This window comes from Cervus elaphus, chromosome 16, assembly GCF_910594005.1.
Source record: "Cervus elaphus chromosome 16, mCerEla1.1, whole genome shotgun sequence".
Classification (NCBI taxonomy): Eukaryota; Metazoa; Chordata; class Mammalia; order Artiodactyla; family Cervidae; genus Cervus; species Cervus elaphus.
Window position 1 is genome coordinate 36,916,632 of NC_057830.1, and position 27,735 is coordinate 36,944,366.

A 27,735-nucleotide genomic window follows, 5' to 3' on the forward strand; every position below is an offset into this window, starting at 1 on the left:
CAACCCTGAATAAGGGCTCAAAATTAAGATGGAACTCCACCACCAGGTTCTAAGAATCCACTTAACCAGGAGACTACCCAACAAGGAGAAAGCAGAAACTTGGCATGGCCTGACTGCTCCAGTGAAACCATGCATGACCTGCCCAGATCTGATTTCCCGGCACAAAACTCCTGAAAGCACAGACCTCGGGCACATTTCACGGACAATGAGTCCTTTTGGACAATGGCAGTGTCAAATGGCGAGCCGGAGCCACCAAGCCCTTTTCTGTATTGATAGCTATTTCAGGGACACCCTCCACCAGACGACAGGGAACTTGAAGATGCTGGACCAGAGCCACGCAGACGGGGCCTTTTAAAAGGTCCCCGGCAATTGCTTCTCCGTCTTTCGGCTAAGATCAAATGTAAAGTTTCCCCAGCATATCCACTATCTCATCACCACTCGGATTTCTGCAGCATAATACCACTTTGTAATTCAAGGGCGATCGTTCATCCTAAGAGTTCAAAGCATTTTAAAACTGCGGTTATTGTTATATTATTATTGAAATAGGCTGATAAGGAGTACAGAGGACTAGTCAGGCGCACGTGGCTTTGCTTCTTGGCTCCACTCCCCACCAGCAAGGTGAGTCACTTCATCTCCACCTCCACGACCCTAAGTTTCTGGATTGGTTTACAATAGAGATATGGGGACGTCCCTGGTGGTCCAGTAGTTAAGACTTCGCCTTCCAATGAAGGGGGCATGGGTTTGATCCCTGGTTGGGGAGCTAAGATCCCACATGCCTCGGGGCCAAAAGAACGAAATATAAAACAGAAACAATATTGTAACAAATTCACTAAAGACTTTAAAAAGTGGTCCACATCAAGAAAAATATTTTTTTAAAAAACAGGGATATTACGTACCACATACATTGGTTATGAGGATTCAATGAAACAGCATATCTATCAACATTATGTAATTTAGTCACTAAATCATGTCCAACGGTAACCCACCAGGCTCTCTGTCCATGGGATTTCCCAGGCAAGAATATTGGAGTGGGTTGCCATTTCCTTCTCTAGGAGATCTTCTCCACCCAGGGATCGAACCTGGGTCTCCTCCATTGCAGGCAGATTCTTCACCAACTGAGCCACCAGGGAAGTCCAACCTTACGTCCCTCCCCAATTTAAATCCTCCAATGGTTTCCCCTCACTCTTCAGATAAAATTTTTTTTAATATTTATTTGGCTGTGCCAGGCTTTAGTACAGAAGCAGGCAGGATCTTTAGTTGCGGCATACGAACTCTGAGTAGCAGCATGGGGGTTCTAGTTCCCTAATCAGAGATCAAACCCAAGCCCCCTGCCCTGGGAGTGCAGAGTCTTATCCCCGATGGCTCAGTGGTAAAGAATCCACCTGCAATGAGGAGTGTGGGTTTGATCCCTGGCTGGGGAAGATCCACTAGAGGAAGAAATGGCAACCCCCTCCAAGTATTCTTCCCTGGAAAATCCCATGGACAGAGCAGCCTGGTGGGCTACAGTCCCTGGGGTTGCAGAGATTCTGACACAACTGAGCGCACTCCAGGGAAGTCCCCAGACAAAAGTTAAAGTTCCTGACAAGATCCTCGCCTACCTCTAGAAATCACCCTGGACCATCTGCCCCTTGCACTCTTCTCACCAGCCGCTCAGTGGCCGCCTTTGAGTTGCTATATTATCAGCCTGCTCCCCTCTGCCACAGGGCCTTTGCATGGGCTGTGGTCTCTCTTAGGTCTTGAAGAGCTCTCGCCCAATGGCCATGATTCTTATTACTCATCTTCTGCCCAGAGACACTCAAATACAAACCAAAGTGACGTGTCCAAGGTCAATTCAAACTTATGCAACCAAGAGGACAAAACCCAGGACTCTTGACGCCTAAAGCAATGAATCATTCTTTTATATATTAGATTTTCTACAGCCAGGTAAGCAGTTCTCAGCTAAGAAAATGCCAGCGCAGGCAACACTAGTGAGGTTGAGTTTCTGAACTGGATCAAATCTCACAGACACTGCTCAACTGCAATCAATTGAGCTTGGCGTTATATGCCTGGGAAATACGAACATCGAAGCTGAATTTTCTTCTGACAAAATTTACTTTTTATAAGTAGCAGCATATGTAATTAATAGGTAAATACAAAGCTGGTATTGTAATACATATAACATGTAATGTTACCTAACGAAAGCAATGAGGATGTATATTTTTTTTGGCATATAATTGCCTTACAATGTTGTGTTAGTTTTTTCTGCAGGAGGTAGACTTCTAATACAAGTCTGTTCCATCTACTAACACAGCAACTCTGACAAAGTGATTCCAATTTTTCCTTCTAAATTGGTTCCCCCTGCCCTCAGCAAAAAAAAGAAAAAGGACTAAAATTCGACTTAGTAGCAATCATAGTTTTGGCAGAATCTTCCCTAGTCACACCCTTTGCTTCATCACTTGCCCTCCTCCAAAGCCTCCGGTAGCTGCTCATCATCTGTAGAGCAAAACTCAAACTCCTCTTTTTGGTTCTGAAAATCAGCCCCAACTTATCTCTCCAACGTAATCTCTGCTACCTACCCACTGCTCACCACCTCCAGGCCACCGTGGCCGGCCATGTTTCATTCTTTGACTTGCCAACTTCCCCACCCCCAGATCTTTGCAGGGGCAGTGCCCTCTCTTTGGAAATCCATTCACCTTGCTCTTTCCTTGGGCATCTCGGCTTTTTTCCCCCTTCTGATTGGGTTAAATGTCAGCACTCCAGGGTCACATTCCCATTTCCAGCAGTTTCTGCATCAGGTTTCCCTACTTTATGGCATGCATAGAGGACTGGAGGGCTACAGTCCAGGGGTCACAAAGAGTCAGGCACGACTGAGCACACTTTACCCTCTGACTCTAGCCCCCACTCCACCCCACCCCACCCTCCTCCATGGGATGTAAAGTCTCCCAGAGCAGGGTGTGGATGCACTGATACAGGAAGTGCTCAATACGTATTTTCAACAAATGAATGAATGCTCCCTTCCAGCTCATACATCACCCTGCAAGATAGGTCAAGCTCAGAAGGGCATGCCCTCCTGGGAACACAACCAGATTTTCCTGTTCAACCCCAAGCGTATGTAAGATCATCGGGTGCTAGGCTCCTCAAACTTCAGAGAAAATTATCTTAAGAGCTAATTAAAACCCAGTTTCCTGGACATCACTCCCAGACTTTCAAAGTCTGTAGGCCTGGGCGGGGACCTGAGAATCTGCACTTCTAATAAGTTCCCCGGGAGCTGAGGGATCTTCCTGGGACCACCCTGAGTATCACTTGCTGTTATTATCGTTTAGTCGCTCAGTCGTGTCTGACTCTTTGTGACCCCGTGGAAGGTAGCCCACCAGGCTCCTCCGTCCATGGGATTTCCCAGGCAAGAATACTGGAATGGGTTGCCATTTCCTTCTCCAGGGGATCTTTCTGACCCAGGGTCGAACCCTGTCTCCTTCACTCTCAGGAGGATTCTTTACCACTGAGCCACCAGGGAAACTGAGTGCAAACCTTTTCCCACTGACTCCCCTCGCCAAGGTCATTCCCTTGTGCCGCTTCTACCATCAGGGTCCTGTTTTCTACACAACAGCTTTATCACGTACCAAAAATATCTGGTTCCCTCCCTATCCAAAAACAGCTCTTAGAGTTATGAACCCTTGAAAACTCAGGGCTCAGGCAAAGCTGAGGACTTTGGGGAATAAACACATTTCCTGCCAGAATGAACGACACTCAGAAACGTGTCCACGAAATGACTCCTCATGTTTTCCCACAGTTCTCTTTCCACAGAAGGTCTCCTGGGAAGAGCTGCTCCAGAGAACAGGGCAGAGTGTCACAGTCATTTCCGGAGGGAGCAGAGATACCCCGAGGAGGAGGACAGAGCCTGGAAACGACTTGCATGGCACCCACAGGCCTTTTCCCTGGTGACTGTCCTAAGTCATCTGTCCCTGGGAGGGCCTGGCTTCTGTCTTTAGAGGGACATCTCATCAACCCAGTCTGGCAGCAGGCAAGGAAAAGAAGACGGCCTTTGGGTCGGTGAGCCCCACGTTCTGATGCTGACTCCCACAGCATCACCTTTCTGCTGTGTATACTCCCTGGAACCACCATCTCTTCACATATGAAACATGGGCATCAAGCATCCATGCATGCAGGGCCTCGAGAAGTTCAAGAAAGCATGTGAAAGCTTCCCGAGTGGCTCAGTGGCAAAGACTCCGCCTGCCAAAGCGAGAGACCCAGGTTCGATCTCTGGTCTCAGAAGAGCCCCACACTGCGGAGCAACTATGCCCAGTTCACCACAACTGCTGAGCCTGGGCTCTAGAGCCCCAGAGCTGCAACACTGAAGCCCATGTGCCCTAGAGCGTGTGCTCCACAACAAGAAAAGCCACCACAACCAGAAGCCCACACACAGTTACTAGAGAGCATCCCCTGCTCGCTGCAACTAGAGAAAAGCCCATGCAGCAACCAAGACCCAGCACAGCTAAAAATAAATAAATCAATCAAATTAATTTTTACAAAAAGAAAGCGTGTGAAAGCACCTGGCGAAATGTCTGGCACGTACCGAGTTTTCATACCCTCAGGAGGAGCATCAGAAACACCACTGTGGTTTCAGTGGAAGGCCTGTGAATCTGGTTTATGAGGGAGCCAAAACATGCCCCAAGGCAGTGGCCTGAATTGAGGCATTCCAACCAGTGTCTGGAAGTGCTTGCATCTAGAGGACACCAGCTCTTTCCCAAGGACTTTTATTATTTCTCTTAAAACTGTCAAAGGACGTTACACTTTTTTTTAATAGCTTTATTGCAATATAATCCACATACCAGTCAATTTACACATTTAAACTGTACAGTTCAATGGTTTTTAGTCTCGTCACAGAGTTCTGCAACCGTCACCACAATCTAATTGTAGAACATCACCCAAAAAAAGAAACCCCATACTCATCAGCAGCCCCTCCCCACTCCCCCATCTCTCAACTCCCAGCCCTAAGGGACCACTAATTTGCTTTCTGTCTCTATGGATTTGCCTACTCTGGATATTTCATATAAAAAAAAGAATCATACAGCATGTGGTCTTTTGTGTCTGGCTTCTTGCAATTAGCATGGTGTTTTCATGGTTCCTCCATTATAGCCTATATCAGCACTTCATTGCTTTTTACTGCCTTGAGTGGTTTTGGTATCCTATTGTTATGTGTTCTGGATATCAGAAAAGTGTTAACGCCATGTAAATACATTGCTGCTCCTGGAAAATTCAAATCTAGGGCCTCTTTGGAGTTTGCAGTATTTAAAAGACCCTATTTAAAGTCCACGGGGCTGCAAAGAGTCCGACAGGACTTAGCAACTAAGCAACAACAATGGTATTTGTGGCAGACTAGACGGCCCAGCAGGTAAAGAATCCACCTGCAGTGCAGCAGACACGGGAGATGCAGGCTCGATCCCTGGGTCAGGAAGATCCCCTGGTGGATCTTGGCAACCCACTCCAGTATTCTTGTCTGGAGAATCCCATGGACAGAGGAGCCCGGCGGGCTAGTCCATGGGGTTACAAAGAGTCGGACACAACTGAGTGACTAAGCACACGATTGTGGTAATTACAAGCACACCATCACGGTAATTAAAGATTCACAGGTAGTTGTAAGAAATGACACAGAAAGAGCCTCAGACCCTCCACCCAGTCTGGTACCCCCTCCACAAGGGCAATATCTTGCTAAAGTGCATACAACATCATACCTGGGAAGTCAGCCCTGACATAATCTAAGACCCCAGATTTTTAAAAGGCCAGCAGTTAGTGTCTCTAATCAGTTCTTCATATTTAGAACATAGAGAGATGCCAGAAAAGTCACCCCCGCAGTCCTTGTCCTGGAATTGAGGGGGCTGAACAGGAACCACACTCCAAGCCTACTGGGAGGATAAGCAGATGGAGCAGGAGGAAGATGGGTGTGGGGAGTCAGCCCTGCCGGGTCCCACCGAAGGCTCTCCCCCTGCCTCTCTGGAGACTCAAACACAGACCCCTGTAGCGGCAGGTCTAGAATCTCCTGTAGTCAGTACACACACCGCCCGTGCTCCCTGGGGCCTTTACCCTATCAGAACGGCCCCTCTCCAGCCCCCCGTTCCAGAATCAGCACTGGGCCTCCTTCTCCAGGCCTCATGCTTAGCTGTGTGCACGTTGGCCTCCCATTTCCATCTGAGATAAATTAATGGACCTGAATTAAAAGCAAACCACCAGGGAGATGGCAGCACAGCCACCGCTGGCTTATCGCTGGAGCTGCCGGGCCGGCGTCTCCTCAGCCAAAGGCCGGGCGACCTATTCAGCAGAGTGTGGCTTTTGTTGCTGGAGAGATAACAGCCTTTGGGGAGTCCGGGCTGCCAGTTAGGATAACATGGTTTTTGTCCTCAAAAGAGGCAAAAAGGGAAGAGAAAGCACCTGCGCCGGGGAATACAGGAGACGCAGGGGAGGAGGGGCGAGGTCAGATGACGGAGTTCCTGGCCTGTTCTGCCATCTCTTCATCATGTGACTGTGGGTGAGACAGTCAACCTCTGGGGACTTGACATTCCTCATCTGTAAAATGGGATTGATACAAGTACCTAACTCACAGGTTTCTAGGGAGGTGAAAATGAGTCAATACAGAAACCATCTGAAGAGTGCCTGCTACACAAGCGTGCTCTAAATGACCAGCAGGGAAGGCAGAGTTATTAATACAACACTTCATAAGGAAAACTCCCTCGTAAATCCCGTTGTGAAATATTAAAATGCCTCTAAACCACATGCTTCCAGGGCTAACTACTCGCCTGGTGCAAATATTCTGCTTCTCCTGCCATGCAAGGAAGCACTTTCCTAAAAGCTAGAACTATCTAGAACAATCGCAGGCATACCAACTGCTCGAACCTTGAGGCACCAGGGTCATCCTTTTATTTCTGTCTTTCCCGAGCCTCCTTTAACATTATCTCACTTTTAAAACTAAGCAACTATCCCCCAGTGGCTCAGTGGGTAAAGAATCTGCCTGCAATGCAGGAGACACAGGAGATGAGGGTTTGATGCCTGGGTCCGAAGGATCCCCTGGAGAAGGAAATGGCAACTCACTCCAGCACTCTTGCCTAGGAAATCCCAGGGAGAGAGGAGCCGGGCGGGTCCATGGGGTCACAGAGTCAGACACGACTGAGCAACTGAGCACACATGTTCATATCAACCATGTCAAGCCATAAGAAACCATTCAGTGTCCAGTGATCACTGCTAGAATCATTAAGCTAGAGATCTGGTGGGAATAAAGGCCAGGGCAGGAGTCAGTAAAATGTATTTATAAAACAAACAAACAGCCTCTTCACTGATCTGATGAGTAGCCAGCTATGGAGCAAACGAAATCTGCTCCTAAAATACTATTTTAGTATTATTTGGGGAAAAAAAATACTGGGTTGGCCCAAAAGCTTTGTTAGAGCTTTTCCACAGGTGTATGGAAAAACCCGAACAAACTTTTGGGCCAACCCCATATACTAAAAGCTACACATAAGAATGACACTGCTCCATTCTCAGGCTGCTGCTCACTTCCGGCCCTGCGTCTCCTGCCAAGTTCTGGACAGGGGTGAACGCTGTCAACACCCCATGTTTCCGCCCCCCTTCACTCTCGGCCCATTGCACCCTTGCCTCCCCCCTGCCTGAACCCACCCCGGGTTCATCCCAGCGCTGCCCATACCATCCTGGTGTGACTCCCCAAAGCACCAATACCCCATCTCCCAGACAAAGCAGTTTTCTGTGTCCTGACCCATCCTTGGCCTCAGACTCAGTACTCACTTGGGGGATGGATCTGGGGGCCTGTGCCCTCTTCAGCCTCAGGCAAATCCCTATGCCAAGCAGCTGGAAGCAGGTGGGGCGCCAAGGCTACAGCACCTATCAGGGGTGGCCCCTGCTGCCCACAGGCATCTGTGCATCCAGACGCTGCAGGTGGGCACTCGGAGCTCCCCATACCTGCAGCCCATGCCCTCTGCCCCCCAGACTTCCCTTCCCGTGGCCTGGGCCTGCTGGAAGGAGGCTGCCCATTCCTTCCAGGCTGCTGGAAGGCAACCTAGAGAGCCCAGGAATCAGAGCTAGAGACAGAGGGTGGGAAAGGAGAGGCGGGGAGCAGGGCAGAGAGAAGACCCAGATTCCAAACCCAGCATTAGTTCCGATTCGAACGATGATCATGGAAAGGCCTCTTGGCTTTTCAATCCATTTTCACAATTTAGCACAAGGCATAACCAAAGCTCCTCACTTTACGAAAACATATCTACTCCTACCTACAGAAATTTTTTTTAAAAATAGGAACAGGACCATTAAATCATTTTATAATGTCATGCCAATGTTTGTTTGATGGCAACAATATCAACCTCACCTTGGTACAGCTCTATAGCAAGTAGTCCACAAAGTGCTATGGTGTGCCTGATCAGGTGATGCTCAAATCAGGCAGACAGGGCAGTTTCACAACGCTCACATCACAGACAAGGAAACTGGAGGCTACCGGACTCACCTGCAGTTCTGCAGACACTGTCTCAGAGCTCAACTCCCAACCTGCCTTGTTCAACAGACACAACAAACCACCACCTTCTATCAAGAACACACCTCAACTTTTCAAACCTAAACCCCCTTCCATCATCAAAAACATATGCAGGTTCACTTAAGCAGGCAGCTAATGAACTTAACCCAGTGGACAGAGGGGATACAGCCAACCTGAGTCACTGAAATTCAATTTGGGGCACCAGGTAAGAGCTTGTCAATATGTCAGCAGCTCGTAAAGCCTTTCTCTTTGAGGCTCGGGTATAGTTTGCACACGGCCTCCTTGCATGCATGATCAAAGGCAGAGCTAACGCAATCTTTGTGTGGCAATGAAGGGCCATTTATGATGTGTAAATCCTTGAAGAGGATTTACAAACCAAATGATGCACAGAAATCCTCTCCTTGACTCATCAAAAGCAGACATGGAGAGTCTGAGAGCCCATCTGCAGGCAACATGGGGTCAACCTTCCAGGAAGGGACCCACCAGAGGCAACCGGTCGGCATGGGGAGGGGAGGAAATCACCTGCTTCACCAGAAAGAGCTTCAAAACCAGCCTCCAGGGATGTAAGAGCTCTCTGCTCACTTGAGGTAGATGTGCACAGTAGCACCTTCAGGAAAAGCATCATCAAGCCGTGAATGGTGGGTGACAGCAGGTCCGGAGCCACCAAGAGTGCTTACGGAACTTCACAGTTTGTGCACAATGATGGCACTAACTGCCCACAAGTTGTTTGGTTTTTTTTTTGTTGTTTTTTTTTTTCACAAATTGTTTATTGACATAAGCAGTCCAGCAGACTCCACTTGAAGAGACCATTAGTGGCTATAATCGGGCTCAGATCCAGAGACCCTTGGAAATGGTTCTAGCTTTTCACTGATGAGGAATCTGAGTCCCAGGAAGTTTGAAGAGTCACTAGAGACACATAACGAGATGTAGCAATACCAGAACTAATCCCAGGTCTGAATCCAAAATCTGTACTGTTTTCTTTACTTTTCTTATTAACAGGAGAAAATATTACCTACAATCCCACCATCCCAATCATAACTATTCATCTTTTTTCTAGATCATCTTCCAGTTTCTAGATCATCTTCCAGATCTGGCATGTATATATTGTTTCTTTTTTGCTTTTTTCTCTTTTTTATTTTTTAAATTATGAAATTATGCAACACTTTTACAGGACACTTGGAAAATACAGAAAAAAATTACATATAGTTCCATTCTATATTACAATTATTTTTTAAGTAGATAAATTAAGATTTTTTGTTGGAGTTTCAATATCAAACTCTCAAAAATTAATAGAATGAATATACAGAAAAGTAGAAGGATACAGTAGACTTGAAAAGTACTATGAACAAATTCAATGTAATTAATATTTATACAATTTTCATGTGTATTTGTTTTACGTGGGTATAATCACAGGGCACATTCACTTAACTGTGGCTTTTTTCTTAATACCAATGTTGTCTTAGAGTCTTCATAATTCCATTTTTTATGAGAATTATTCTTTGAAGAATCTATTACAACTTTCTTCACCATTCCCCTGTGTTGAGCCTATAGAATGCTTCCACTTTTCCTCTATTATACATAACGTTCCTATGGACATGTTCATGCAAATAACTTCCCCTTACTTTTTTTTCAGCCACTCCACATGGCTTGTGGGATCTTGGTTCCCCTATAAGGAATTGAACTCAGACACCAGCAGTGAAAGCCCTAAGTTCAACCACTGGACAGTCAGGGAATTCCCATCTTCCCCTTACTTTAAATGGTTTTCTCTGGAGAGGGTTCTAGCGTCGAGTGAGCTTACTGGGTGAGCTACAGTTCTTAATACAGATGAACATGTTGCATTCCAGAGCATCATCGCTTCATACCACCTCTAGGCACGCATCAGGATGTCACCCCAGCCAGCGCTGCTATTTTCACTTTATTTGCCTGCTATTTAAGGGAATAAAAACAAAGCTCTTTTCACTATTCTAAGCCGTCTCTGTTTTAGATCAATGGCCACCTTCCAAGACCCAAGTAGGGGACGAAGCAATACTCTTATAGAGACAGATCAACCCGCTGGACAAAGAGGTTACTGACAATTTAACCAGAATATGATGAAATGGTGACGGCCGCCATCTTACTTCTCCAGTCCCCTCATACCTTCTCTTAGCTTCGTCCATCTGACTCATAAGCTGATCCCCTCAAGGCCGCCTTGTGAGGCCAGCAAGCCAAGGCAGCAGCCCAGGCCCCTGGGCCCCAAGTGCAGAGAGCACAGCTGTGCTTTCTCTCAGCTCCATGAACGCTTACAGACAGATAAGACACTGAACAGGAAGTGCCCGCTGCAAGCAGCCTGATGAAACCATGGCCCGGGGGAGCAGGCAAGGGAAGCCAGAGGTGAGCATTCCAGCCAAGCCTCCAACTCCAGGTCCATGCAGAATTTCTCCAAGAGATGTCGAAATCATTGACTAACTGTGGAGAGGGCCCTGTTTCCTGTAATTAGACCGGCGCGCTGAGTCTCCGTCTGGAGACAAGCCAAGTTTGCGGCCCCTCGCATCCAGGCATCGGTGGTGGGAGAAACACCGAGTGTGCCTGAGGCTCGGGTCCTGGAATTCCTCTAAGCCGTCTGAAGTCCTGAGGATCCTCACGGACAGGGACTGCACAGCCTGCAAGCCAGCTGACTCTCAAACGCCCTGATCAGGCAACGGGGCTTCAACCCCACCCATCAAATACGCGTGTGTTTGTGAGCGCAGGGACTCGCCTGGTCCTCCAGTGGTTGGGAGTCTGCCTGTCAATGCAGGGGACATGGGTTCGATCCCTGGTCCGGGAAGATCCCACATGCTGCAGGGCAATTAAGCCCTTATACCACAACCACTGAGCCTGTGCTCTGGAGCCCATGCTCCGCAACAAAAGAAGCCACCGTAATGAGAAGCCCATGCACCGCAACTAGAGACATTCCAAGAAAAGTTAATTTTACAGCTGAAACTTAACTTTAGATTAAAAATTAATCTAAAATAATAATTTTTTTTAAGTTAGAGCACCAGTTGGCAGCCTGAGCCAGCACCCAGCTCTGCCATCCACTAGCTGCACAACTCTGAATCCTTCATGTTCTCCAGGCCTCAGTTTTCCCATCTGTCAAATGGGGCTAACAGCATTCCCTTGCAGTGTTGTTAGGAACTGGTGTTTATAAAGGGCTTATCCCAGTGTCTGCCAGAGTAGGTCTTACACAACCATTTGCAAAATAAATTGAAAGTAAAATAGGAATGTATTGAGCCTGTAAGACTGCTTGACATAATTCCTGGCATGAAGTCAGTCTTCTCCACATGCTCAATTGGGCTTTGACATAGAATGTGAAGGGGTCGGGGCTTGGGCACTGTGGAGGCACAGAACCCTCCAGCGCTGCTGTGGGCTGGGTGGCAGGGACAGGGTTCAGGGCGGCAGGGGAGGGTGACAGGCTCAGGTGGAGGACCCACGAGGGGTAACAATGTAGGAAGGCAGCAGATAAAGACATTATTGAGAGGAGAAGGCCAGAGGCTCCCAGTGCCAGAAGAGAGGCCTAGGACTTTAAGGTATTCATCCAGCCAAACAGTCTCCTGCATAAAACTGAGTTAGACAAAAACAAGCAAAACAAATCTGTCCTGTTTACACAGCAAGTAGGCATGGGTCATAAAATAAAAGACAGTGAACGCTAGAGCAGGAAGCCTCATAGAGACCCTCTGTCAACAAGCCTAAGTATAGACTTTTCACCCCCCCACCAGGGAACCACCCTCCCCACCCTCTCTCTGACCCCAGGACACCATGATGGAAACAATCTTCCCATCCAATGGAATGTCTTAAGCTTGAAGAAATGCATCTATTTGGATTATGAAAAAACGGCCAAGCAGAGCAGAGAACACAAAATAATCATCATGAAGAAAGTCCACGTAATTCCAATCACAAGCAATGAAACCTGATCTTACCCTGGAAACATCACGGCAGTGTGAATCTCCAGCAGGCTTTCAGAATATTGAGGCTGTTTATATTTTCAAAGGCCCCCCGGGGATACGGTAACTCCAGGCTGCGATGGATGACCTGGTTTTCCCCTTTTGCTCTCCAGGCAGGGAGGAGAAGGAGGTGTGTTTCCTAAATGCTGGAAGCACTGGCAGCCCCAGGATCTGCAGATTTCCTGAGCAGACCCTCCCCTTCCATCAGCATCCTTTACCAGACACAAGGCCCCGGGTACCAGGATGACGACCAGAAGCTATGTGTTATGCATGAGTGTATGTATATTCACACATGCATGTGCATGTGTGTGCACATGTGTGTGCCTGCTTGTGTGTGCACACGTGTGTGTGCCTGCTTGTGTGTGTACACCCATGCATGTGTGCACATATGAGTGTGTGCCTACATGCCTGTGCTGGGGGTGGAAGGGGAGGAGGCGAGCTCCCTACTCTACCTCCTGTGGCCTCCAGGCTGTTTTAAGAAAATGGAAGAGACTTCCCAGTTGTTTTTTTTTACTTTTAATTGGAGGATAATTGCTTTACAGTGTTGTGTTGGTTTCTGCCATACATCAAAGTGAATCAGCCATTAAGTACATGTGTCCACTTCCTCTTGAACCTACCTCCCACCACCCCCCACCCCTCTAGGTCATCGCAGAGCACCGGGCTGAGCTCTCTGCGTTACACGGCAGCTTCCCACTAGCTCGCTATTTTCCATATAGTAGTGTATATACTTCAGTGCTTCTCTCTCAATTCTTCCCACCCTCTCCATCCCCTGCTGGGTCCAGAAGTCTGTTCTCTACATCTGCGTTCTCTATTCTTGCCCTGCAAAGAGACTTCCCAGTTTTCACCACAAAGTCTGCCATAAATAAACTCCAGACTACAAACAAATGATGAAAGGCATACAGGAAACTAATGAGGGACGGGGACCCCAGGGGCTGGGGGGGAGACCACTGAAAAGGACCCTGTGTGGGGCTGGGTCAGACTCAGCTCTGAGGAGCTCCACCTCAAAGAGGGGGTGGCCACTGGCCGTGTCGGGCCAAGATGAGGTGGCGGGGGAAACATGTGAGTAATGACACTTCCTCTGTTTGTCTCAGCCTTTGGTTGCCTGGGACTACGCGACCACAGATTCGGGGCCGGCCTGCCAAAAATAAGAGATTACAGGGCTGTGCAGAACATCACGAAAAAATAAAAGTCACACCACAAGGCTTTCACGTGCAAAGACTGCATCTGTCTGTTTTCCTTCCTGCTGGATCCTTGTGGGGAAGGGAACCTGACCAGAAACTCAAGGACTTACAGCTTCCTAATGAAACACACAGACTGACATACGTAATGTGAAGAGCCATATCGAAATGCTCTGGCCCAAGGTCACTGCCAATAACAGGAAAGGATAGCAAGCCGCTTCATCAAACAAGGTCACATTTACACTCCTATCAAAGGAGATAATCAAACACACCCTGGGATCTAGTGACAGTCATCTTTCTCTGAAAATACAGACCAGAGTGAGAGTGAGGTCACACCTACTGTAATTCAGGACGGCACATGTGGACACCCACCAGATAACATAATAAGGACGAGAGCACCTCATTCAAACAAGAACTGTCGTAAACATGGGGCTCTAATTAGCAACCGAACGATTCCTCCCTTGCACAAAGCTTGTACAAAGAAGGGCATGGCCACCCACTCCAGTATTCCTGCCCTGAGAATCACATGGACAGAGGAGCCTGGTGAGCTACAGGCCATGGGGTCACAGAGAGTCAGACACGACTGAGCGATTAACACACTTGTGCAAAGCCGCTGTGACAGACTCGCTGTGTATAATAAAGAGAACAGTGGCCACCAGGCTGGAGTTCAACCCAGAAACAAAAGCACAGGGGATCCGTGCTCCACTGTTTGTTCCAACGTTGCACAATTCTCCTTGCATCCCCTCCAAATAAAGGCGGCCAGGGAAGGAAGAGTTGGTGATGTCATGTGTTGACTGGGATCTATCTAAAGCCAGCATAATTGACGGGTGTTTTCCTCCTAGGAATCTGGACTGGATTCAAAAACATAGCATAACATCTCTGCAGTCTGAACCACGGCCCTTGTACCATGATGTGCTGCCCATCTCGGGCTGAGGGCTGGCAGTTCAATGGGTCTTTTTTCTTCTTGTTGATTAAGAAGACTCTGACTAGCAGCCAGTGTATCTGGACAACAAGATCTAAGCCGGATAAGGGACCCAGCTGCTCAGGGAGCTTCCATGACGCTTTATAACTGTGTGGATGGTGGAGAGTTTAGGCGCTACACAAACACCCCAGCGCAACTATACATAAATTTAAGCACTGCCTCACATTATATTTTCTTTCTTCCCAGGAATGACAAGGGTAAGAGATAGCAACCCAGATGAAAATGACAATTTCAAGGGAATTTGCTTTTTATAAAATTCCTTTAAGTGTGAAGGCACTTACATGCCAAAAAATTGAAGGAAAAATTTTTATTATTCCATCATTCAAAGAAAATCACTATTAATATGCTGATGTATGCCTATGCAATCTTTTTTCCTACCCACTATACATACATATATATCCTTTATGAAAATAGTATAATTTTATAGTTTAAATTACACTTCAATAAAGCTTTTCTCTAAAAAAAGGTAAAATCAAATTGGACACGTGATCAAGCCCTGCTTTTCTCCATCAATACACTGTGAACATACTCATATTAATAAATATTTTCCACAATGTTTTTTTAATGACTCCATACCATTTTGTTCTAGAAGTGGCCATAATTTACTTAATCAATCACTTATTTTGGTCACTTAGGTTGTTTCTAATTTTTTCTCACAATTGCAGTGAACATCCTTACCACTAAATGTTTGCACATAGATTATCCTGGATCAAGGGGTATGAATATTTTTTCTTCATAAACTTCTTCTTTTTTAAATTTATTTTTTAATTGAGCATAACTGCTTTATAAGAATGTGAATCAGCTACGTATACACAAATATCCCCTCCCTCTTGAGTCTCTTTCCCACCCGCCCCGTCCCCACATCTAGGTCATCACAGATCACCAAGCTGAGTTCCAGTGCTATACAGCAGCTTCTCACTGGCTATTTACTTTATGCATGGTAGTGTATATGTGTCAATGCTATTACAATTTTAAAGTTCCTGTTAACTAGTGTCTTACTGCCCCCCACAAAGGTCATCCCAATATAAACACCCATCAGCAGTCTATGAGGCCCATTTCACGGAAACATTGGGTTAAACATCTGAAAATCTGGTAGACAAAACTTAGCTCATTGCTAAGTTAACTTGTATTTCTTTCATTACTCATCCAGATGAATATTTCTGCTTAAGTTTAATAGGAGACTTATTTTTCTTTTGTGAATACCTTGTTCATGCCCTTTACATTCACTATTAAAGCCTCTTTCATTAAAATGTTACGATTTCATATGTTAAATATTATCAGCTCTATGTCATATATTGCAAATAAAATTTCCTACTGCTTGTTTTTCTTTTAATTATTTTACTGTGATGGGGGTTTTAATTTCTGTGTAGTCCAGTGTCACCATCTTTTCTGATTTCTACCTTTGATGAAATACCTTCTATGACCCTTTGATTATATTTTTTTTCTGCTTCTCTTTTGACTTTGTTGTTGAAATTTAACATTAACCCATTTGGAAGGTATTTTGGCATATGATTTGAGGTAAGGAGTTTACTTTTCCTTGTTTTTCAAATAGTTAACTATCTCAGCATAATATTGTAACTATGTTATCATTCCACTCTGAGTTAGAAATGTTATTTTTTTCATACACCAAATACTTAAATACAGTTGGCACTTACAGATTTTCTATTTTTTCCTACTGATGTATGTGTCTCTTCTGGAGCTAGGACCATGCCACCTAAATTATTATATTTTTAAAATATCTAGAGGTCTCATCCTTTTCTTCATTATGCTTCTTACAAATTTCTCTTAGTTCTTATTACCTATTGATTCTTCCACCAGAACTTCAGATTCAGTCCGGTGTCCAAAAAAAGAAAAAAAAACAACAACACTTTTTAAAGTTTTGGTTGGAATCACACTGAATTTATAATTAATCTCTAAATAATCTGCTTCTTCAGAGTATTAGGTCTTTATATTCATTAACATAGCACTTTTTAAATTGATTAAAGTCTTTTCTTGGGTCCAAAACATACAAATGTATTCTTGTAATTTTTGGTTACTTTATATTTTGTGCTGCTATTGTGAATGGGATTTTTAAATTATATTTTCCAACTGGTTCTTTCTGGCATATGGCAAAGCTATTAATTTTTAATAATATATTTCTACACTCAGTCATCTTAATAAGCTTTCTTCTTAGAGCCAATTATTTTCTTCAGTTAATTCCTTTGAGTATTTATGGTAAACCACCTAACAAATACCAATCATTTGGATTTTGCTTTCTGAAAGTGTTACTTCTTATTTTTCCTGTCATATTACATTGACTAAGACTTCCAGGATAATGTTAAATAACAGTGATAATAACTGGCATTCTGGCCCCATAATCATCAGGATAATATATATATACCCAGCAAAACTGATCTCCTTGTAAATTCTAAAGCATTCCACACTCTTACGTATACTTAACTCCACATGCCTCAATCCACTCACCCATGCCTCTCTTTTAATTGGACACCTCCTCCTAATGCCCACTCCACAATCAGAATCCAGGACAGAATACTGGCCAGCCTTCAGCGCCTTCATCCAAGTCTTGGACCTATTTGGGGAAGCTTTTCCATAACCATCTCTGGCCCATTTTAAATATTTCTTCTTCTCTGTTGCCCCTGACCCTTCATCTAAAAATGGTTACATTTTGGGAATTCCCCAGAAGTCCAGTGGTTAAGACTCCACACTTTCATTACCGAGGTCACAGGTTCGATCCCTAGTTAGGGAATTAAGATCCCACAAGCCATGCAGTACAGCCAAACAAAATTCTTCTTTTATTTTAAAAATTAAAATGATCACATTTTATTGTAATCCTTTCTTTGTGGGTCTCCCCAGTAGGCATCAATAGAACAGAATAGAGCCCATATCTGCGGTCCTAATGGCTAGACCAGAACCTGCCAAGTGGCCTAATAAAGACCACGAATGTGTGAATGACTTGATGGATGAATGAATAGGGTTTCATAGTGGAGGAAACCACAGAGATTACACAGACTAACACTGAAACGGCACTGGGAAGGACCACATCCTCCCAGGTTGTTATCTCTCCCTCCACCCACATCAATGCAGCCCCAGCCACCCAGCACCATTCTCAGTTCACAGTTTTATGAGGTGTTCATCACTATGACATCAGAAGCATCCGGAAAGCAACAACAGAGTCCTCTGAGATCCAGGGCATGCACTGAAACCATGCATCACACCTGATGACCACAGCAACATGCCAAGCAGGACAGGCGCCGACCAGAGATCCAGATGACCAGGGTCTGAGTCGTCTGCAGCCTCATGTTAGTTGGGTGGATTTGGGCAAGTCAGTTAACCTCTCTATTCTGCAGTTTCCTCAGAAGTGGGGGTTATTTCCCACCTTCTTGATCAAACCAGTCAATCCTAAAGGAAATCAATCCTGAATATTCATTGGAAGGACTGATGCTGAAGCTGAAGCTCCAATAATTTGGCCACCTGATGTGAAGAGCTGACTCGTTAGAAAAAACCCTGATGCTGGGAAAGACAGAAGGCAGGAGAAGGGGACAACAGAGGATGAGATAGCTGGATGTCATCACTGACTCAATGGACATAAGTTTGAGCAAACTCCAGGAGATAGTGAAGGACAGGGAAGTCTGGCATCTGCAGTCCATGGGGTTGCAAAGAGTCAGACATAACCGAGCAACTGAACAACAATTGATCTTACAGAGGCAGAAAGCAACCCTGAGTAAAGACTGTGAGCAACAGATGCAGGATGTGATTAGTTTTATTATGCTGGCCTATGGAAAGCAGAGATGTCCGTCTGAGGCAGGCACAGACTAGCCTGGGAGATCTCCGGTCCTCGGCAGACTGCCCTGGCCTGGCAGTCTACAGAAGGTGTCAGAGAGAACACTGGAGCAAAGAGGCTACAAGGCCTTGGCCAAGTTACCTCCCCGGCACAAGACCTCTTACCTGCCCACCCCACCATAAAGCAGAATAAACACAGTGAAATCATTCAGTCATGTCTGACTTGGCAACCCAGGGACTGCAGCCCACCAAGCTCCTCTGTCCAAGGGATTTTCCAGTCAAGGATGCTGGAGTGGTTTGCCATTTCCTTCTCCAGCGGATCTTTGCCGATCCAGTGATCGAACCCGGGTCTCCTGTACTGCAGTCAGATTCTTTACCGACTGAGCTACCAAGGAAGTCCAAGCAGAATAAAGGGTACTCATAAAAGACAGAAAAACAGGACTCACTCTGGGACCCATGGTGACACAGCAGTGCATCTGGAGGGGCAGAGAGGGGTCTGAAAGGGAAGGAAGTGGCCAGTCCAGCCAGCCAGGGACAGTGAACCCCAGAGTGAGGATTTCTGGGACTGTCAGGGGTGAGGACAGAAAGTCCTGTTTTTCTGCATGTATGCATGCCTAGTTGCTCAATCATGTTTGACTCTTTGCGACTTCATGAACTGTAGTCCACCAGGATCCTCAGTACATGAGATTATCCAGGCAAAAATACTGGAGTGGGTTGCCATGGCCTCCTCCAGGAGATCTTCCCGACCCAGGGACCCAATCCACGTCTCCCGCTGAGCCATCAGGGAAGCCTGTTTATCTGGGACATCCCTAATTTCAATTATTCTTTCTCATCTCTAGGAACATCTTTATACTTTTCATATCCGATATCCCCATGCAGAGTGAGGAAAACATACTCAAAACCAAGTTCTCACATCATGGGTTAAGAAAAGTGTGACTAAAGGTCCATGAACAAGTGGACTGGCTTTATAATAAAGCCTAGAGTCAAAACCACAATGAAATACCACCTCACACCCCTAGGGATGGCTGTAATCCTAAAAAGAAAGCAATAGGTGTTGGTGAAGGTATGGAGAAATTGGGGCCCTTGGACGCTGTTGGTCAGAATGTAAAATTTCACTTTGGGAAAACAGTTTGAAAGTTCCTCAAAAAGTTAAAGACCGAATTACCATGTGAGCCAGCAATTCTGCTCCTGCAAAGATACCCAAGGGAAAGGAAAATGTATGTCCACATAAAAAGTTGCCTACAAGTGATAATATTCATTCAGAAAAGCCAAAAAGTGGAAACAGCCTTAAATCCATCAACTGATCAATGGATAAGCAAAATGTAGTATATTCTACAACATATTTTTTGTCCATAAGAAGGAGTAAGGTACTAATACATTCAACAATGTGCATCTTGAAGACATCATGCTAAGGGAAAGAAGCCAGACAGAAAACACCACATATTGTGTGATTCCATTTCTATGAAATGTCCAGAGCAGGCAAATCAGCAGAGAACTTTCTGTTTTCGTTTTTGCCATGGTCTGGGAAATTACAAGTAACTGCTAATTAATATGGAGCTTCTTTGGGGAAGAGTAAGAATGTTCTAAGGGCTTCCCTGGTGGCTCAGTAGTAAAGAATCTGCTTGCAACGCAGGAGACTCTGGTTCAATCCCTGGGTCAAGGAGATCCTCTGGAGAAGGAAATGGCAACCCGCTCCAGTATTCTTGCCTGGGAAATCCCATGGACACAGGAGCCTGGCGGGCTGCAGTCCATGGGGTCGCAAAGAGTCAGACACGACTGAGTGACTAATGAACAACACAAGGAACGTTCTGAAATTAGAGAGGAGTGATGTTTGCACAATCCTGTGAATACCCTAAAAAAAAATGTGTGCACTTTAAAAGAGTGAATTTTATGGTAAATAAATTATATATATTTTTTATTTTTAAAGAGCCAATATAGTGTGTGTAAGCCAATACATTTATTCACACATAAATAATGACAGAATAAGTGAATGAAGCCTAAACTGATGAGACTCCAGTTACTGAGCATCTCCTCTTGATGCAATTCCTAAGAAGAAACAATAAGAATAGACTGTCTTTTTGCAAATTGCCTTAAAGACAAAGAGAATGAGGAAAAGACAGGGCCAAACCAATCCACGAGGAGGAAAGGTAATCAGGAAAATAGCATTTTCTGGCAGAATCATGGATGGAAAAGCTATCAGTCGCTAGAGGACATCTTCAACTGGCAAGGAGACAGCACAAAGAGAGGATTTCTGTCAGAGAGGCAGAAATGTCTCACAGCATGTAACTTTTGGATCCCCTGACTCTATCAGAACAAAAGCCCGTCTGCCCAAGCCAAAGGATCCAGAATGAACAACAGCCTTCCATCTCCTGATGTAGCAGAACCTATTGCCTTTTATTGATCAACTTTTCCAGTTTGTCTTTCATTAAGAGGCCTTGTCACTTAATGAAAGCTCACATTTCAAAGTGGGACAGCAAGGCCATTTTCAGTTATCCTCTGGAAAGTGAGCTTACTATTAGAGATGCATGTCTGTGCAATGGGAAAGCTTCTCTGGCCATTACCAGAACTCACTGTCGGTAGGGGGCTAAAATGCACAGAAGCTGCACCAGCTACAGACATAAGTGTGCCCTATGGAGAAAGGGCACAGACCTGGAGAAAGCCCTGGGCCTCAGTGTTCCAGCTGCAAAATGAGGCGACTGCAACAAATCACCTCTACGTCCCAGACACAGCCCACACCCAGAGCCTGGGGTCAGGTGTCCATCCCCCAGCAACAGCGATTTTGATGTTGAGGCTTTACCTGCCCTTTGAGCCAACCATCAATTAAAAGCACCTTTTTCTAAACTATAAAAAGAGAACATGGGACATCCCTAGTGATCCAGTGGTTAAGACTTTGCCTTTTAATGCAGAGGGTTCAAGTTCAATCCCTGGTTGGGGAGCTAATAAGATGCCACATGCCTTGCGGCCAAAAAAAAAATCAAAATATGAAACAACAGAAGCAATATTGTAACAAATTCAATAAAGACCTTAAAAATTCTCCATGTTAAAAAAAAAAAAAAACTTTAGGATTTCCCTAGTGGTCCGGTGGTTAAGGATCCGTGTGCTGACGCAGGGACACAGGTCCCAAGGAATATACCACGCGCCTGCGCGCCACAACAGAGCCTGTTCTCGGCAACAAGAGAAGCTGCCACAGTGAGAAGCCCAGGCACCAAAACTAGAGCAGTCCCCACTCACCCCAACTAGGGAAAATGAGCGCAAACAAAGACCCAGCACAGTCAAAAATTAATTCAGTTTTTAAAATCTTTTAAAAAGAGAGAAAATGATCAGATATTCTGAATACCCCACTAAGCAGGATATAAAATTCAGCAAAGAAAATCTTCCTTTACCAAACTAAGATGGAAAGTGTGTTTTCTTGGGGAGGGAGTGGCAGAACTCACCAATGAACAGAGCTGAATGCTTTCAGCCAGGAAAGAAATTTGGGTGACAGTAAAGAGGTACCTCTGTAACGCCCAAGGAAATGTCATGTCAGAGCCACACTGCCCATTTTAATTGAGTCTCAGTGGAAGAAGAATAAGAGGAGAGGTGTATAATGAAATGAGAAATGACTGCTAAAGTCAACTGCCACCAGGAAGCAAAGTTAGCCCTTCAAACCTCTCAGGATCCAGGTGTCATGATAGAGGGTTTTGACTGGGTTTTCCTGGTGGCCCAGTGACTAAGACTGGGCTTCCATTACAGGGGGCCTAGCTTTGATCCCTGGTCAGGATACTAGATCTTACATGCATCAACAAAGATCCTGCATATTACAACAAAGACCCAGTGCAGCCACATAAATGTTCTTAAAATAAAAAAAGTTGTGACTGTCAGGATCAAAACTGGGCTGCAGGGACTTCCTTGGTGGTCCAATGGTTAAGACTCTGAGTCCTCAACGCAGAGGGCACGGATTCGATTCCGAGTCAGGAAATGAGATCACGCACACTGTAATTAAAGATCCCACAGGCACCAAGTAAGATCTAGAGCAGCCAAAATAAAATAAAAATTTAAAAAACTGGACTACAGGGCCTACTCCCCTCCTACAGAACCTGCCCAAGCCGTGTCACACCCACCATCTCACAAAATCCTTACAGCAACCCTATTAGGCAAGACAGGCTGATCCTGGCCCTTTTGACAACTGACAAAACCAAGACAGAAACGTGGGGTAACTTGCCTGAGCTAATGAGTAGAGGGTCAAGACCCGAATTAAGGTCTCTTGATTCCTGGCTCTGTGAAGACGTGTCATCAAGAAGTTGAGGCCTCAAATTCTTTCCGTTAGACCTCATGCTTCTCCTTAGAGGATCTCCATAAGGGAAAAAACAATGCAGAGAGCTACAACCCCAAGTCTGAGAAACTGTTTGATCTTCCCTGTTCCTGCTCCTCCTCGAAAAATGCCATGTGCCCGAGGTGTTCCACAGCCAGGCTTGTGAAGGGCTGAGCGTTATGACCCTTGCTAGTGGGGGCCGAGCCAAAGTGATTCAGAGAAATGGGGAGAGATGGGGCCCAGGCAAGGGCCAGGAGACCTTTGAAGCGGCTTGCGTGCCGCCATCTGGCTGTGCAGAGAGAAGGGCTCCTGGGCTCCAGAAGAGGGATTAAGTTCAGTTGATGAATGCACGGCATGAGTCATTCCTTCTGATTGCTCTCCAAATCCCTCCTGGGATGCAAGGGGACAGCTAAGGCATCCATCCTGTGCTTCTGTTGGGAGATCAGAGATGCTTGACACACCACCATCTAGGTGAGCATCTTCCCCTGCTGGACGCAGCCTCCCGCTCGGTGACAGACAATCACTAGCTGATCACTAGTTCTCCCTTCATATCACAGAAAAATGACTTCTACATACAAGCTGGGTCAAAGGATCTTTCTGTGTCTTCGGGACTGGGCAGCCCAATGCCCCATCACAAACTGCAGGTGGGCACTGTATCCAGGATGTCTGTGAAGCATCTGGATGCTGGGCACAGAGCAGCATTGCTGAGCACACTCTTTATTTTAGGGAGGGGCTGGATTTTTGGTTTGTTTTCATTTGTTGGTTTGGCCATGCAGTGTAGCTTGCAGGATCTTAGTTTACTGGCCAGGGATTGAACCCACACCCTCCACAGTGAAAGCGCAGAGAACTAACCACTGGGAGCTTCCCACGTGGTGCCAGTGGTAAAGAACCCACCTGCCAAGGCAGGAGGCATAACAGATGTGGGTTCAATCCCTGAGTTGGGAAGATCCCCTGGAAAAGGGCATGGCAACCCACTCCAGTATTCTTGCCTGGAGAATCTCGTGGACAGAGGAGCCTGGCTGGCAGGCTACAGTCCATGGGGTCACAAAAGAGTCAGACACGACTGAAGTGACATGCGCTAACCACTGAACCGCCAGAGAATTCCCGTGAGCACGCTCTTTGACTGTTCAAAAGCAAGCAGTGCTCTTTATTCTGTGGTCCAAGAGTGCCAAGAGCCCAGCCCTAACCCGTGCAAGTTCCATGGCTTTAGGCAAGTCACCTGGCTTCTCTGGATTCCCATTACTCATTTACAGCCTGAGGATGAGTATGTGCACGTTCAGTCCTGTCCGACTCTTTGTGACCCCAGGGGCTATAGCCCACCAGGCTCCTTTGTCCACAGGATTTCCCAGGCAGGAATACTGGAGTGGGTTGCCATTTCCTCTTCCAGAGGATCTTCCCAACCCAGGGATCGAACCTGCGTCTCCTGCATGTCCTGCACTGGCATTCGAAATCCTTACCACTGAGCCACCTGGGAAGACCCACAGCATGAAGACAAGCCCAGCTATCTTCAGGGTCGACGTAAGGATTAGAAATGCTGTGTACAGTCTACGGCCATACCACCCTGAACACGCCCGATCTCATCTGATCTCAGAAGCTAAGCAGGGTCGGGCCTGGTTAGTACTTGGATGGGAGACTGCCTGGAAATATCAGATGCTGTAGGCTTTAAAAGAAAGAAAAGAAATGCAGTGTACAGGGTTTGCAGTGGGGCACAGACTCCAATAAACTGTATCCGTTTTCTGTTCCTTCCAAATCATCTTACCTTCTTCTACTGTATCTTGTGCAAAGGATGGAACCATGCAGCTCCCTGCTACGATTCCTTGCAGGTTGGTGCATGGGTCCAGAGAGCAGCCACTGGGTCATTCCCCTTCAGAGGCATTCAGAGGACAAGAAAACTCAATGCAAGCCCCTTGGAGGAAGAGTGACGCATACTGGAGCGTACCTGGGCAGCCAGCTCTACGCTGTTGTCCTGGCGTAACAACTGCTATTCTGTCGCTCAGTCATGTCCGACTCCGTGACCTCGTGGACTGCAGCTCACCAAGCATAACAACTAGGAGCAGCCTTTTCACTCTCAAAAGCACATCCAATTTGGACAATAACTTAAATGCCCATTCTACACACAGGGCTGAAGCCCCCATCTAATTATGTTAAAAGACGCTAAAACAAACCACCAGTTCTGAGCCTGTTGTTGGGATATTCTGTGGGGCTTGCATTTAACTCTGAAGCAAAAACTACACTGTCTCCAAAATACAAAGTCCACCCCCCTCCACAGGGCTCAGTGAAGTGAAGTGAAGTGGAAGTTGCTCAGTCATGTCCGACTCTTTGCAACCCCATGGACCATAGCCCGCCAGGCACCTCTGTCCATGGGATTTTCCAGGCAAGAATACTGGAGTGGGTTGCCATTCCCTTCTCCAGGGGATCTTCCTGACCAAGGGATCAAATCTGGGTCTCCTGCACTGCAGGCATATTCTTTACTGACTGAGCCACCAGGGAAGCCGTGAGGGAACCGGGGGCTCAGAGCGACCCCCAAATTATCTGCCAATCCCTCAGGACATAGTTTTCTAACTACACTCTCTTTTTGCTTTAACTAGGGATCTGTTCTGCCATTTTTTCCTACCTCCATGATTTGTGGAGCTAATGAGCCAAAGCAAAAAATAAATAAACGACAATAATAAAGATTCCCAGCTGAATGAAAGAAGCAGAAGTGAATATAGAAAAAAAGACATTGTCTGCATGGATGGACAACATGGATGGACCTAGAGATTATTATCCTAAGTGAAGTAAGCCAGACAGAGAAAGACAAATATCACATGATTTCACTTACATGTGGAATCTTTTTTTAAAAAAGATACAAACGAACTAATTTCTAAAACAGAAATAGATCCACAGACATGGAAAACCAATTCATGGTTACCAAAGAGGAACGTGCGGGGAGGGATAAATTAGGAGGTTTGGCTAATATATACACACTGAGATATATAAAAACGGGGCTTTCCCAGTGGCTCAGTGGGTAAAGAATTTGCCTGCCAATGCATTAGACGCAGGAGTCAAGGGTTCGATCCCCGGGTTGGGAAGATTCCCTATAGAAGGAAATGGCAACCCACTCCAGTATTCCTGCCTGGGAAATCCCATGGACAGAGGAGCCTGGCGGGCTACAGTCGGGCACACCTGAAGCGACTGAGCACAAAAGCACGTTATAAAACAGATAAACCAACAAGGACCCGCTGTACAGCACAAGGAATGATGCTCAGTATTTTATAGTGGCCCAGAAGGGAAAGAATCTGAAAAAGAATGTGTGTGTGTGTAGCTGAGTCACTGTGCTATACACCTGAAACTAACAGGTTTGTAAATTGAGCATATTTCAATAAAATACATTAAAAAAAAAACACACATTTTGTGTTTCTTAAATACATTTTAATACATTAAAAAAAAAATACCAGGCACCAACCGTCAGGGCCCAACACTGTCACCTCTGAGGGGTCTGACACAGTCCCTTCATTTGATCCCACAGGAGAGGAATGGGTCCCTGGCCAGTCTGCCAGAGAGGAGCAAGCTCTGAGTCCCATAGGACTCCTTTGCCACACGTCTCTGAGTGTGAGGCCCTCTAAGGCTAAAAGCTCCTTTGCCAAAACAGCCCCTAGAGAAGAATTTGTCACCAGCACTGCCAGAGGACTGACCCGAGGCCAGGCACTGGAAGCGCGGCAAGTCTTGAGGCTGTGGGAAGAGTGATGCTTGTGCAAGGGAATGCAGACCTCCTTGCATGAATCCACCACGAAAAACGAGGGGTCCAGGCGCTCAACAGCATGATAACAACCCATTATAAAATTGGCCCCATTTGAATTCCTTTTTTGGCTAAAAAGTCAAATCTAGCAAGAGTTATTCACTGGATAAGCTGCTTGTTGATGACACTGCTTTGCATGTGTGGGGTCAAATGAATTGTCAAGAAAATTAAGCCCCAAATTCTTTCAGCGATTATTCAGAGGGCAAAAAAAAAGTGAAAAAAAATTTTTTGTATAAGAAGTCATTTTAAAGCGCTTTTTATAGATGATGGTTTCTCCTGCTGGGTTGGAAACATGAATTCCATTAACATGGGGTGAAGATTAAGCTTGAATTTCTTTCTGATCTCCCAGAGCGGCAGGAAAGGGAGATAACCCATCTGGAATCAGCTGGTACATGACTGCATCCTTGGATCAAGAGAGATGAACAGTAGTAGAGAGACTGTTGTTCAATAGTTAAGTCGTGTCTGACTCTTTGTGACCCCATGGACTGCAGCACACCAGGCTTCCCTGTCCTTCACTATCTCCCAGAGTTTGCTCAAACTCATGTCCTTTGAAACAGTGATGCCATCCAACCACCTCATCCTACCCCATGTCATCCCCTTCTCCTCCTGCCCTCAATCTTTCCCAGCATCGGGGTCTTTTTCATTGAGTTAGCTCTTCACATCAGGTGGCCAAATTATTGGAGCTTCAGCTTCAGCATCAGTCCTTCCAATGAATATTCAGGATTGACTTCTTTTATCCAGAAATATTCAGGATTTGATATCCTTGCTGTCCAAGGGACTCTCAAGAGTCTTCTCCAGCACTACAGTTCAAAGCATCAATTCTTTGGCGCTCAGCTTTCTTTATGGTCCAACTCTCACATCCATACATGACCACTAGAAAAACCATAGCTTTGAATTTACGGAGCTTTGTTGGCAAAGTAATGTCTCTGCTTTTTAAAATTTTGTCTAGTTTTGTCATAGTTTTTCTCTTAAGGAGCAAACGTCTTTGAATTTCATGGTTGCAGTCACCCTCTGCAGTGATTTGGGAGCTCAAGAAGACAAAATCTACCCCCGTTTCCACTTTTTCCCCATCTATTTGACATGTGATGGGATGGGATATCATGATCTTGTTTTTGAATGTTGAGATATCAGATTAGATAGATGGATTAAACAGATGATATTGATTTACATAGGTAAGAAACGGCTAGAAATATGAACTAGATATATAAGAAAAATGACAGATGATGATAGCTTAGATGCCATGCCATCTGTCTCTTGGTTACAT

The 27,735-nt window shown here is 45.7% G+C and overlaps 1 protein-coding gene and 1 non-coding gene across 2 annotated transcripts in view; one reads left to right on the forward strand and one right to left on the reverse strand.

Annotated features, from left to right (window-relative positions):
- Positions 1-27,735, reverse strand: part of DPYSL2 (dihydropyrimidinase like 2) — a 79,609-nt gene that overhangs the window by 36,141 nt on the left and 15,733 nt on the right. The window lies entirely within an intron of this gene.
- Positions 24,237-24,355, forward strand: LOC122673083. The gene has a single exon (XR_006334575.1). It is a non-coding gene; the product is annotated as a 5S ribosomal RNA (ribosomal RNA).